We start from the raw sequence: 12,944 nt of genomic DNA, 5'->3' as shown, positions 1-12,944 counted from the left end.
GCTGCACTTCACTCGGGACTTCAAGGTTTGTTTGCCTACCTTGCTTTGGTCAGCGCTTGGAGTCATCAGCGCCAGACTTCCCAGGCAGCACCACATCACTTATGCGGGGCTCGTGGGCAGGTCTCTACCTACCAGATCAATGATATGAGTCAATGGCTGCAGGGCTAGGGCTTGCTTGGGGAAGGGGGAGAAGTGGCCTCAGGCAAGAAAAGAGGCTGCTGGGTGAGAGCTGTGCTGGGTCAGGAAGGTATCGTAGGGTGTGCCTGGGGGCACATTTTGATCTGTTCAAGTGGCCTCAAGAGGGTGAGGGCTGAGGAGGCAGCCTCCAGAGGAGATGAGGCCAGATGGAGATGTGAGGGTGTGTGTGAGAGAGTGAGTGGTGATGTCCCTTGAGCTGGCAGTGAGTGAGATACCAGTGAATGTCTGATGGGTTTGAATGTGTGAGTTTAGAGTGATGAGATGGTTACCTTACCCTGGCTGCAGGGATGAGATCATTCATCCTCTTTCTGCATTGGATGGCCAACCTCTTCAGTGCAGCATTGGCACTGATCACATCTGCCATCGCCCACCTAGCCAGAGTGGTAATGTAGCTGCTCCTCCTGTGGCCAGAGCGGGGATACAGGACATCACAGTGGAGCCTCCACGGCATCCAAACGGCGCTCGAGGAATGCTGCCTTCTTGCCTTTTGGGGCCATGTCTTCTTTGCTGCAGCCCTGGGCTGGAAGCACTGAGCACGGCTGCACTTTGAATGTGGTGCCAGGCGTGATGAAGTGGCAAGGTGGTGGCGTGGCAGACGAATCGGAGCCTGCCCGCCATTGAAACAGCTTGTATCCTGGGAATGCATGATTAATGCGGTGGGTTTGGGACCATACAGCATTGCTTTCCCACCCACTACCTCACACTGCAAATCTGGAACGATTCCACCCTATGTGTAGAAGTGTTTCCCAATTTCACTGCTGAAGGGCTCAGCCAGGTTTTTTACACCCTAGTCTTATACTCTCCAACCAACAGAAGAAGATTCTCTCTCTCTGTCCCCCTTAATATCTTAAAAGCTTTGATCAAATCATCCCTAAACCTCCTAAATTCGAGGGAATACACCCCTTGTTTGTTTAATATCACCTCAGTTTAATCCTTGGAGTCCAAGTATCATCCAGGTAAATCTCCACTGCACTCACTCCTAGATGAATATATCCCAAGATGTAGCGCCCAGAACTGTTCACATCTAACCAAGGCTCTGTATACCTGAAGCATGACTTCTAACTTCTGAATTCCAGTCCTGTAGATATATAGCCCAGCATACCAGTAGCCTTTTTAATGATTGTACCTGTCCATGTCAGTTTAACAATCCTGTACATGGACCCGTAAGTCCTTTTGGACCTCAACTGCTTGAATTCTTTCACCATTTGTAAACTTTCAGTTCCAAAATGCACAACCTCACACATCTTATATAATGTTTTTTGAAGCCAGCGGAGTTCAGGGGGAAAGAGATTAATTGTTGGGTCGTTACAGGAGTGGAGAGAATAGGCCGAGTTTTCTGCTGGGGGAGGGGGAGGGGGAGGGGACATGGTCGAAGGACCACCCCCCCCCAACTCCGCCCCCCTCCCCCTCCCCCTCCCCCAATTGCTTAGTTCACCCCACAGCTTTTTAACAGTCATGAAGCCGTCAATTGGCACGGGGCGTGACTTTTAACCCCATTGGCGGAAACGCTAAACCCTCCTCCCCCACGCCCCACCAATCAAATGGCCAGAAGCTCTCTGGTCCCAATAGTGCCACCGGGAGAAATGGCCACTGCTGGGACTGCGGCAGTCCCCGAGGTAAACGTGATGCAATGGAGCCAGATTTCAAGGTGTTGCCGGAGGTCACGGGTAACGGTTGTTGGCTTAGTACAAAGAGGAGAAGAGTCAATTCTCTCTTAACTCTAAATTCACTTTATTTGTGTTGTTAGATCATCTACATATAGCTTATATGTCAGGTTAAATATAGACATGCAGTTTACAACAGGTTATACAGTTTTATACCCAAAACTAGGATCTAAATGCGCACCCACTAGGTTTCCCTGACACTCCCTGAGTGGTCACAGAATATAAAAGCTAATACCTGAAAAGGAGAGCTGACACTGCCAAGAGCATTCCGTTCTCTCTCTCTTCCACCTCCACATTGCTGATGTAGGTTCTTCCGCTTCTGTGATGGTTGGTCTCCGGAGTCTTGCTGCTCCAAACCCAAAATCCTCCTATACTGAATCTTATCTCTTCAAGCTGTGCTGTCTCGCTCCCGTTGGTTTAGGCCTGCTTGCCTAGTCTGTGGCATATTCTCATTGGCTCTGTTCCAAGACTTAGATAGCATTTCCTCGTTTCTCCTTTCCTAAATAAGGACTTATGTCTTATCCCTTTGTTCTTCAAGAAACTCAGGTTCCAGCCAGCTCAGGCCAGTGACTGGACTCAGGTTACTTCAGGTCAAAAGTTACTTTTGCCTGTGTCAGCAGTTCGGCTGCAGCCCCTGGCCCACAAAGGTAAGCCCGGAGTCACATAGGGTCAAGGCTGGCATGCCCCAAGAGGGGATTGGGGGTCAGAGTGAGTGAGAGCAGGGGCAAATAGAAACTTGAGGTGGGGAAAAGCTTGGGTGTACTTCCAATTGGCATGCGGGACTGCAATGGAGACAAACCCCCTGCCTGGTCATCAGCCCGACTCGTTTCACTGGACGAGCTGGACAATTGGTACCAGCCTCCCCAGGCACATGTGGAATCTCAGCAGCAGTGGGAGGAGGCCTGGTGTGGACAATAATTGGCCACTTAAGGGCTTCAATTGGCCCATGGACAGGCTACCCTCCCCCGCCACTGGTAAAATTACAGCCGGGGCATGGTGGGTGGGTAGGCACTTGAGTTGGCATTGCTGGCATGGTGCTCATTTTATGGTTATCTCCCATGGCCCCCACCTGTCATCCCAATCCCCAGGGAGCCCATAAAATTCAGCCCAATGTCAATGGTTACCTTCCAACCTGGTCCTTTCACTTGTATTAGTGTTGTGTCATAGTAAAGATTGAATTAGTCATTTGGTAGCACTGAGCTTGAGAATTGCTGAAAAAAAGAGACATGTGAAAGCTTTTTGTCTTGCGCTCATCAGGACACTTGGCAAGAATGTCAATATAAATGGAAAATAACAATTTATACTCTGTGTGAAGAGAGTACTGATTGGTTGGCAAGTGGACTCTGGTACAGGTATTGCCATGAAGAATGCACCAGTGATGGTGACTGACAGTTAACTGCCAAGCATTGGTTGAAATTTAAACAAGGTAATTTGACTCTGATTGGTCAAGGCATTGCACTGAGGAATGAGTCAGTGAGTGGCTGACACTTATTCTGTTTAGCTGAAACAGGTACAATGTGTATATATGTTCAGCACAGGAACCTAATGAGGTTTCTACTCTGATTGTCAAAGGTATACAAGTAATACAGAGGCTGCTAGTAGATATAATTTTCAGGTTTTGTGCTCTCCATGGTGTGCTTTTTTAATAATTCGTTCATGGGATGTGGGTCAGCATTTATTGCCCGTCCCTAATTGCCCTTGAGAAGGTGGTGGTGAGCTGCCTTCTTGAACCGCTGCAGTCCCTGTGATGTGGGTACACCCACAGTGCTTTTAGGGAGGGAGTTCCAGGATCTTGAGCTCTCGAGCAGGCAATTCCCTCCTGAGCTCCTCTTTGGAAGTCTATTCAGGAACATTCTTTTGCCGTTTTCTACTCTCCTCCACCACTTAGTGTTCCCTGGCCTCTAGGAGTGACTGGATCACATTGGTTAAGCTTGTTATGGAAGGTGGATGATAAATGCCAGGATGCCCAAATCCTGGAAGGAAACTTGGAGCAGCTGCCACAACTTTTTGCAATTTATACTTATTACATGATGTGGGCTTTGAATTCAGTAAAAGGCCACCAAGTCTTGTAGGTTTCTTAAAAAAACTAAATTAAACCTTTATTAAATAAAAAAATGATTTTAAGCATAGGTTTACAAATTACTATCATAATAATTCTAGTTCCCCTGATTAATCTAACTCTCAGTTACGCCTCCATCAAGGCAACAGCAAAAACATATGTTTCCAAAATCCCGAGCAAAATAACACCAAGTCAAATTCAAAGTGAGTTTTCTTAAGTTCAGTTTCTTTAGACAGCAGCTTGAGGCTTAGGTGCTGGAGGCTTTTCACACTTGTTAGATATTAGAATGCCTTCTTTCTAAACACAACCTCATCTCCTTTATACAGATTTCCCCTTTGAATGCAAATTCCCAGAATTTTCCCGTTGGCGATTTGGGGGCGGGGCCTGCTTGCCGACGGGAAAATCAGGAACCCCCGATGTCATCCCGGTCCATTTAAATTTTAAGGAAGGTGGGTGGACAGCGAAATCAGGTGTCCGCTCACCGGCTTGTCAATGGCCAACTGAGGCCATTGACAGGGTAGTTAAATCAATTAAAGACCTGCCCGTCCAAGCTTAAAGCTGGTCGGCAGGCCAGGAGCCCCAGCGAGCTTCTGATAATATAGGAAACCTCATCCACTGGCGAGATGAGGTTTCATGTCCATTTTTAAAAACTTTAATAAAGTTTCGGTGCTTCTTATTAACATGTCCCATCTCGTGCGACATTGTCACATGAGGGGGACATGTTAATAATGTTTTTATTTTTCTATTTTTAGAGTTTTTTTAACCTGTCAGTAATCTCCCTGAGACAGCACTAAGTCGCAGGGAGCAGTGCTTCTCTCCCCCCCACCCCCCCGCACAGTGCTTCCCGTCAGCCAGGCAACTGGGCCCGCCCACTCAAAATGGCGGCAGGCCCCATTTCGGTGGCGGGGGTCAACTGCCTGCCTGCCCACCAAGGGCAAAACTCTGCCCTATGTCTTTGGACTTTACCTCTCTAATAATAAAAATCTATCATAGTACCAATTTTAGCAGTAATCTTTGAGAAAAATAAACACACTGGGCAGAATTTTGCCCTTAACGGGCGGGCAGCCAATCGCCGCTGCCGGAACGGGCCCCGCCGCCATTTTAAGTGGGCGGGCCAATTAAGGTATGCGCTCCCTGTGTGGGCTGTCAGAGTGTGCTCTTTCACACATCTCCCTGAGGCTAAGTGTTGCCTCAGGGAGATCGCTGACAGTGTTTAAAACTTGAAAAATAGAAAAATAAAAAAATTATCACCATTTTCCCCCTCATGTGATAATGTTACACAATATATGTCACAAAAACGTTATTAAAGATTTTTAAAACCGACATGAAACCTCATCCCGCCAGTGGATGAGGTTTCATGTTTTTTCTGAAGTCCGCTGGGGCTCCTGGCCTGCCCGCTAACTTTAAGCTTGGACGGGCGGCACCTTTAATTGGTTTAACTACCCTGTCAATGGCCTCAATTGGCCATTGACAGGTCGGCGGGCCCGCAGCTGATTTCATTGTCCCCCCCCCCGCCTTCCTGAAAATTTAAATCGGGCGGGATGACAACGGGGGTTCCTCCCGATGTCATCCCACATCATTTCTTGTCACCGAGAGGGCCCCGCCCCCAACTCACCAACGGAAAAATTCTGCCCTCTGTCTCTTAACTTCTCCTGGTTAGGTCCCACATTTACCTACTCTTTTGAGTTCAAGCTAGCCTGCTTTATTTAAAAATGCAAATGTTCCCTTTACACCTCACATTCTAAAATTTCACCTATGTTTACCCACTTAGCATTTCAGACCTAGCTTATCTTCTGATGCATCAAAGCCTCCAGACCAATCAAAGCTGCCTTTAATTCAATTAAGACACACACACACACACACACACACACACACACACACACACACCACTATTACTCTACCTTACAATATATTCCAATAACATTACAAAAATTATTACATTTTGCTGGGAAAGCTACACATTTAAAAACCTACACATGCAGAGCATGTGGAATATCCCCCAACCTGGCTTGTTCCCACATTAACTTATTATGCTTCTTCAATCCCTCTTGTAATTCTCCACAGTCACCCTCTGTACCTCTCACTTGTTGCTGCCTCCAAATGAGCAGCAGTCCCAGCTCCTCCATCTTCCCATCTTGCCATCTATCCACACACATTTGGGGGGAGATGACGGTGTCGTGTTAATGTCATTGGACTAATAACCTGGAGACTCAGGCTAATGTTCTGGGACATGGGTTCAAATCCCACCACAGCAGCTGGTGGAATTTAAATTCAATTAATAAATCTAGAATTGAAAGCGAGCCTCAGTAATGGTGACCATGGCAGCTACCATCAATTGTTGTAAAAACCCATCTGGTTCACTAATCCCTTTTAAGGGAAGGAAATCTGCCACCCTTACCTGGTCTGGCCTCCATGTGACTCCAGACCCCCACAGCAATGTGGTTAATTCTTAACTGCCCTCTGAAAAAGTCACTCAGTTGGCCTAGCAAGTCACTCAGTTCAAGGGTAATCAGGGATGGGCAGCAAATGTTGGCCTTGCCAGCAATGCCCACATCCCATGAGAGAATAAGAAAAAACAGTCAGTGGGTTGGGGCTAGTGCTGACACGCTAGGTTCTTTCCAAATCCCACTCACTCCACCCACTCCTGCCTCCTTGGACTGACAAGAGATTGAAAATCACCACCACTCTCCACATTCCCCTCCTGAATGTCTTCGCACACAACCATGGTCCTTCCCATATATGCCTTGATTGTGGATTATTGTTATTGGCAACCTGGTTTTGACCGAGATTTGACTTAAAGGTGGCGACGCATTTTTTGGCCCAGATGTTCCAATCAGCATTGGTGAATGTGCATCTGAGGCTGACTGAGATTGAACCTGCCCACTCTGCATTTTACCCTAGAGCCTTTGTACCTTCCAGTGCCGGCTCCAGTGGGGGTTCAGGGACAAACAGAGTCGGACAACCAAGTAGCGTTTGTCTTTCCAGTGCAGCCCCGCCCACTTTTCTCCTCATGAACTGAAGACACACCCCTTAAGGTCTGTCTGTGTTTCATTGACTTACACTGTTTGGAATGGGGCAGTCAACCCCAACACTGCACAAGCTCCCCTCACCGACTTCACTTACTACCAGATAATGTTCACCCCCTCATCCCCATCAATGTTCACCCCCTCATCCCCATCAATGTTCACCCCCTCATCCCCATCAATGTTCACCCCCTCATCCCCATCAATGTTCACCCCCTCATCCCCATCAATGTTCACCCCCTCATCCCCATCAATGTTCACCCCCTCATCCCCATCAATGTTCACCCCCTCATCCCCATCAATGTTCACCTCCTTCCCTCACTCCCCTGGACATTGCCAGGAGGGGAAGGATGAACATTGCCGGGAAGGGGGATGGATATTGCTGGAGGGGAAGGATGAACATTGCCGGGAGGGAGTTTATTTTGGGTGATTGCTTTGGCATTGTGACCTTGACGGAAGCCTGGCTGAGTGATGACACCTTTCCCCTTAATGAAGCTTTGCCGATACTTGGGTGAACATTGTCGGGAGGGGAGAGGGTGAACATTGCCGGGTGCTGGAATGCTTGATTGCCACTCGAGCTAATTTGCTTTGAGTTCAACTCCTCGAAAGACTTTTCACCTGCTATGAAAAGCTTTAAGGGAATCTGTGTAATTCATATGGAGAGGCCTGTCCTCTGCAGGCAAAAGGAACATACCGAGGTATTGCACCTTTTTTAATTAAACAAAAGCTTGGGGCACAGGTGCATTCCCCATGGCAACATTTCGACCAGAGTCAACTTGCCTTTTTTGAATTTAAACAAAAGCTTGGGGGATAACTGGTCCCTGGTACATTCTCCATGGCAATGCCTCAACCAACCAGAGTCCACTTCCCAACCAATCAGTCCTCTTTTTCTCATACAGTATGAATTGTTGGTCCCTTTGAAATTTGGCATTCTTGCAGCTGTCCTGGTAAGTGCAATGCAAAAATTTTCCACAGCATGTCTCTTTCTTTCAGTGCTTCTCAAACCTTTCTTTGATGTTCCTGCTACTCTGTTGTCATGTGGAATTCCACTCTCTATGTTGGTGCCTGAGAGGGATGTAGTTGAAGACTGCCAATCCTCAGGAGGGAAGGCTTCCTCAAAGGAGAATTCTCCCACAAGAGACAGAAATTGTTCTTAATGATCAGGAGGGCCTGGATGGAAGAGGTGATGGAGATGAGATAGGAATGGCAATGAGACGAAAAACACATGAAAGACTTGACTACACTGACTGAGGTCCTGAATTTGTTTCCTGGTAGATCTGTGCCTCAGAGTTAAGGTCGTTCGTTGCTCTGGGATAGGCAACAATTTCCAGATAAAAATGGAAGACCAAAGGAAAACCAATTGTTGGCTCCACTGCGGCTCCATAAACAATTCCACACTCTATTCCTGGCTGAGAAAAAGTCATCCTATTGGACCTGAGTTGAGCTTACAGCTCCACCTTCTCTTCATTGCAGAGGCTAGGTATTTGCACCTCCAGAACATCGCCCGTCTCCACGCCGCCTCGGTCCACCAGCCAGTGAAACCCTCATTCCTGCCTTTGTCAACTCCAGGTTCAATTACCCAAGTACTCTCCTGGATGGCCTCCTATTTCCCTCTCTCCGTAATCTTCAGCTCATCTGAAACCACTGGCACTTGTGTTCTCGAGTTCATTTTACTCCCATTCATGAGGAAACATAGAACATCAAAAATTTATGGTGCAGAAGGAGGCCATTCAGCCCATCATGTCTGTGTGCTGGCTGTAAAAGAGTTATCCAGCCCAATCTGGGAAGAGTGTCCTCTGCAGTCACTGCCGCTGAGTGAAAGAAAACAGAGTGATATCACAGGAAAATCGTAAGTTCATTGGTTGGTAAGTAACTGCTGGTTTGAACTACCGATTCTAAATTGATATCAGATTAAAGGTGACGACTGGGGCCCAGGATCAGAGGCCGAACAATTCAGCTTCAACTCAGCAGAGAGAGCGAGTCCCAGTCGATTTTAGAAAGTGTTTTTTGAATCTCTATTCTAACTTACTTTCAGGTTCAAGGAAAATAGGAGAAATATTTTACAGATCGATAAACTAAAGACCAGTAGGAAATTTAAAAGCAAATTGAAAAATTAATTAAATAAAGTAGAGATGCAGAGCCAGGCGATGTGTTGTAGCTGCAGGATGTGGGAGCTGGTGGACCCCATTGTGGTTCCCAGTGACCACATCAGTAGCAAATGTTGGTTGCTCAAGGAACTCCGGTTCAGAGTTGATGAGCTGGGGTCTGAGCTTCGGATACTGTGACACATCAGGGAGGGGGAGAGTTACCTGGGCGCTGTGTTTCAGGAGACAGTCACACCCCTTAGATTAACAACCTTAAATTCGGCCAGTGGTCAGGGACAGGAGGGTGTGACTATAAATGAGGCAGGTAGAGGGATCCAGGAAGTAGCACTGCAGGAGCCTCAGCCCTTGCCCTTATCCAACAGGTTCGAGATTCTTGCTCCCTGTGTGGTCGAGAGCGGGGACAGTAGGGAGGATGAGCAAACTGACCATAGCACCGAGGCACAGGGAGCCATTCAAGTGGGGAGAGAAAAGGGAAATGTAATTGTAATCAGGGATAGTATAGTTAGGGGAATAGAAACTGTTCTCTGTAGCCAGGGTCGAGAGTCCCGAAGGCTGTGATGCCTAGCTGGTGCCAGGGTTAAGGACATCTCATCTGAGCTGCGGAGGAACTTGGAATGGGAGGGGAAAGATCCAGTTGTCATGGTCCACATAGGTACCAACGATAGAGGTAGAATGAGGAAAGAGGTTCTGCTGAGGGAATACGAGCAGTTAGGGGCTAAATTAAAAAACAGGACCAAAAAGCTCCGGATTACTACCTGAGCCACGAGCTAATTGATTAAAGAGGTAAAGGTTGATGTGGGAGAAATGGGTTCAAATTCATGGGACATTGGCACCAGTACTGGGGAAAGAGGGAGCTATTCCATTCAGATGGGCTCCACTTGAATCAGGCTGGGACCAGTGTCCTGGCGAATCACATAACTGGGGTTATAGACAGGGCTTTAAACTAAATAGTAGGGGGGTGGGGGGGGGGTGGGGAAGGTTCAATTGCATGGAAATATAAAAAATCACAGTTTAAGGAGAGGGTAAGAGTGCAGGTTAGTGACGAGGCTGATTGTTGCCAAAAAGTGAAAGGAAGGGACAGAGTGTGTGAACACTATATTGCACCAAAGACTCATATAAGAGTAGGGAAAATTGACAATAGGGCTAACTTAAAGGCTTTGTATCTGAATGCGTGTAGCATTTGGAATAAAACTAACGAGTTAACAGCACAAATAGAGATAAATAGGTATGATTTGGTGGCAATTACTGAGATGTGCTTACAAGGAGAACAGGTTTGGGAGTTGAATATCCAAGGGTATATAGTGTTTCGGAAGGATAGGCAGGAAGGGAAAGGAAGTGGTGTAGCTTTGTTAGTAAAGGAAGAGATCAGTGCTATAGTGAGGAATGATATAGGCACTGGAGAGCAAGATGCAGAGTCAGCCTGGGTAGAAATAAGAACTAGCAAGGGAAAGAAGTTCCTGGTGGGAGTAATCTATAGGTCCCCAAACAGTAGTTCAGCAGTAGGGCAGAATATAAAACAGGAAATACTGGGAGCATGTAAGAAAGGCACGGCAATAATCATGGGTGATTTTAATATGCATATAGACTGGACCAATCAAATTGGCAATGGTAGCCTCGAGGGAGAGTTCATAGAGTGTATTAGAGATTGTTTCTTGGAGCAATATGTTGTGGAACCAACCAGGGAGCAGGCTATTCTGAGTTTGGTTTTGTGTAATGAGATGGGATTAAATAATGATCTCATAGTAAAGGATCCTCTAGGGAAGAGTGATCATAGCATGCTAGACTTTCCAGTTCAGTTTGAAAGCGAGAAGCTTGAGTCCCACATTAGTTTTCTACAGTGAAACAAAGGTAACTACATAGTCATGAGGGCGGATTTGGTCCTAGTGGGCTGGGCAGGAAGACTACAAGGTAGGACAGTTGATGAACAGTGGCAGATATTTAAGGAGATATTCAATTCCTCCCAAGTAAAATAAATTCCAAAGAGGAAGAAAGATGGTAAGAGGGGGAAAAGCATCCATGGCTAAGCAAGGAAGTTAAAGATAACATAAAGGCAAAAACTAAGGCATACCAAATTGCAAAGGTCAGTGGCAGGCTGGAAAATTGGGAAACTTTTAAAGATCAACAAAGGATTACTAAAAAATAACTAAAAAGAGCAAAGGTAAATTATGAAAGAAAACTAGTGTAAAATGTAAAAACTGATAGCAAAAGCTTCTACAAGTATATAAAAGGAAACAGAGTAGCTAAAGTAAACATTGGTCCCTTGGAGGATGAGACTAGGGAGTTAATAGTGGGGAACACAGAAATGGCAGAGATGCTTAATCAATATTTTGCCTCAGTTTTCACAGTGGAGGGCAGACCACCCCAACAGTAACAGATAGTGCAGAGAATGTAGAGGAGGAACTTAGAATAATCACCATCGCTAGAGAAAAAGTACTGAGCAAACTATTGGGATTAAAGGGTGACAAGTCCCCAGGACCTGATGGCTACATCCCAGGGTCTTAAAGGAAGTGACAGCGGAGATAGTGGATGCATTGGCTATAATATTCCAAAATTCCCTGGATTCTGGAAAGGTTCCAGTGGATTGGAAAAATGCTAATATAATGCCCTTATTCAAAAAGGAAGGGGGAGGCAGAAAGTAGGAAACTATAGACCAGTTAGTTTAACGTCTGTCATTGGGAAATTGTTGGAATCCATTATTAAGGAAGTCAAAATGCAATCCATCAGAGTCAGCATGGTTTTATAAAGAGTAAATCGTGTTTGACTAATTTGCTACAGTTCTTTGAAGATGTGACAAGCAAAGTGGATAACGGGGATCCTGTAGATGCAGTATATCTGGACTTCCAGGAGGCCTTTGATAAGGTGCCGCACAAAAGATTTATACACAAGATAAGATCACATGGAGTTAGGGGTAATATATTAGCTTGGATAGAGGATTGGCTAACCAACAGAAAGCAGAGAGTCAGGATAAATGGGTCTTTTTCTGGATGACAAGCTGTAACTAGTGGGGTGCCACAGGGTTCGGTCCTTGGGCCCCAACTATTTACAATCTATATTAATGACTTGGATTCAGGGATAGACGGTACTATTGCTAACTTTGCAGATGACACCAAAATAGGTTAGAAAGTAAGTTGCAATGAAGAAATAAGAAATTCACAAATGGATATGGACAGGTTAGGTGAATGGGCCAAAATTTGGTAGATGGAGTTTAACGTGGATAAGTGTGAGATTATCCATTTTGGTCAGAAGAATAAAAAGGTGACTTATTATTTAAATGGAGAGAATCTTCAGGATGCTTCAGTGCAGAGGGATCTGGGTGTCCTCGTGCATGAATCGCTGAAAGCTAGTGTGCAGGTATAGCAGGTAATAAGGAAGGCAGTTGGGATTTTGGCATTTATTGCTGAAGGAATAGAGTATAAAAATAGGGAACTGTTGTTGCAACTGTACAAGGCGTTGGTGAGACCACACCTGGAGTACTGTGCACAGTTTTGGTCCCCTTGCTTGAGGAAGGATGTAGTTGTACTGGAGGCGGTTCAGAGGAGGTTCACTAGATTGATTCCAGAGATGCAGGACTTGTCTTATGAGGAGAGATTGAGCAGTTTAGGTCTATACTCGCTAGAGTTTAGAAGGATGAGAGGAGATCTAATTGAGGTATATAAGATGCTAAAGGGGATAAACAAAGTAGACATGGAGCAAATGTTCCCCCTTGTAGGGTATTCTAGAATGAGAGGCCATAGTTTTAGGCTAAGGGGTGGTAGATTTAGATCAGAGATGAGGAGGAATTACTTTTCTCAAAGGGTCATGAATCTGTGGAATTCACTACCCCAGAGTGCAGTGGATGCCGAGACACTGAATAAATTTAAGGAGGAGATAGACAGATATTTAATTAGTAATGGGT

Source organism: Carcharodon carcharias, chromosome 31 (assembly GCF_017639515.1).
Source record: "Carcharodon carcharias isolate sCarCar2 chromosome 31, sCarCar2.pri, whole genome shotgun sequence".
In the NCBI taxonomy this organism is placed as follows: Eukaryota; Metazoa; Chordata; class Chondrichthyes; order Lamniformes; family Lamnidae; genus Carcharodon; species Carcharodon carcharias.
This window is presented reverse-complemented; position numbering follows the sequence as displayed.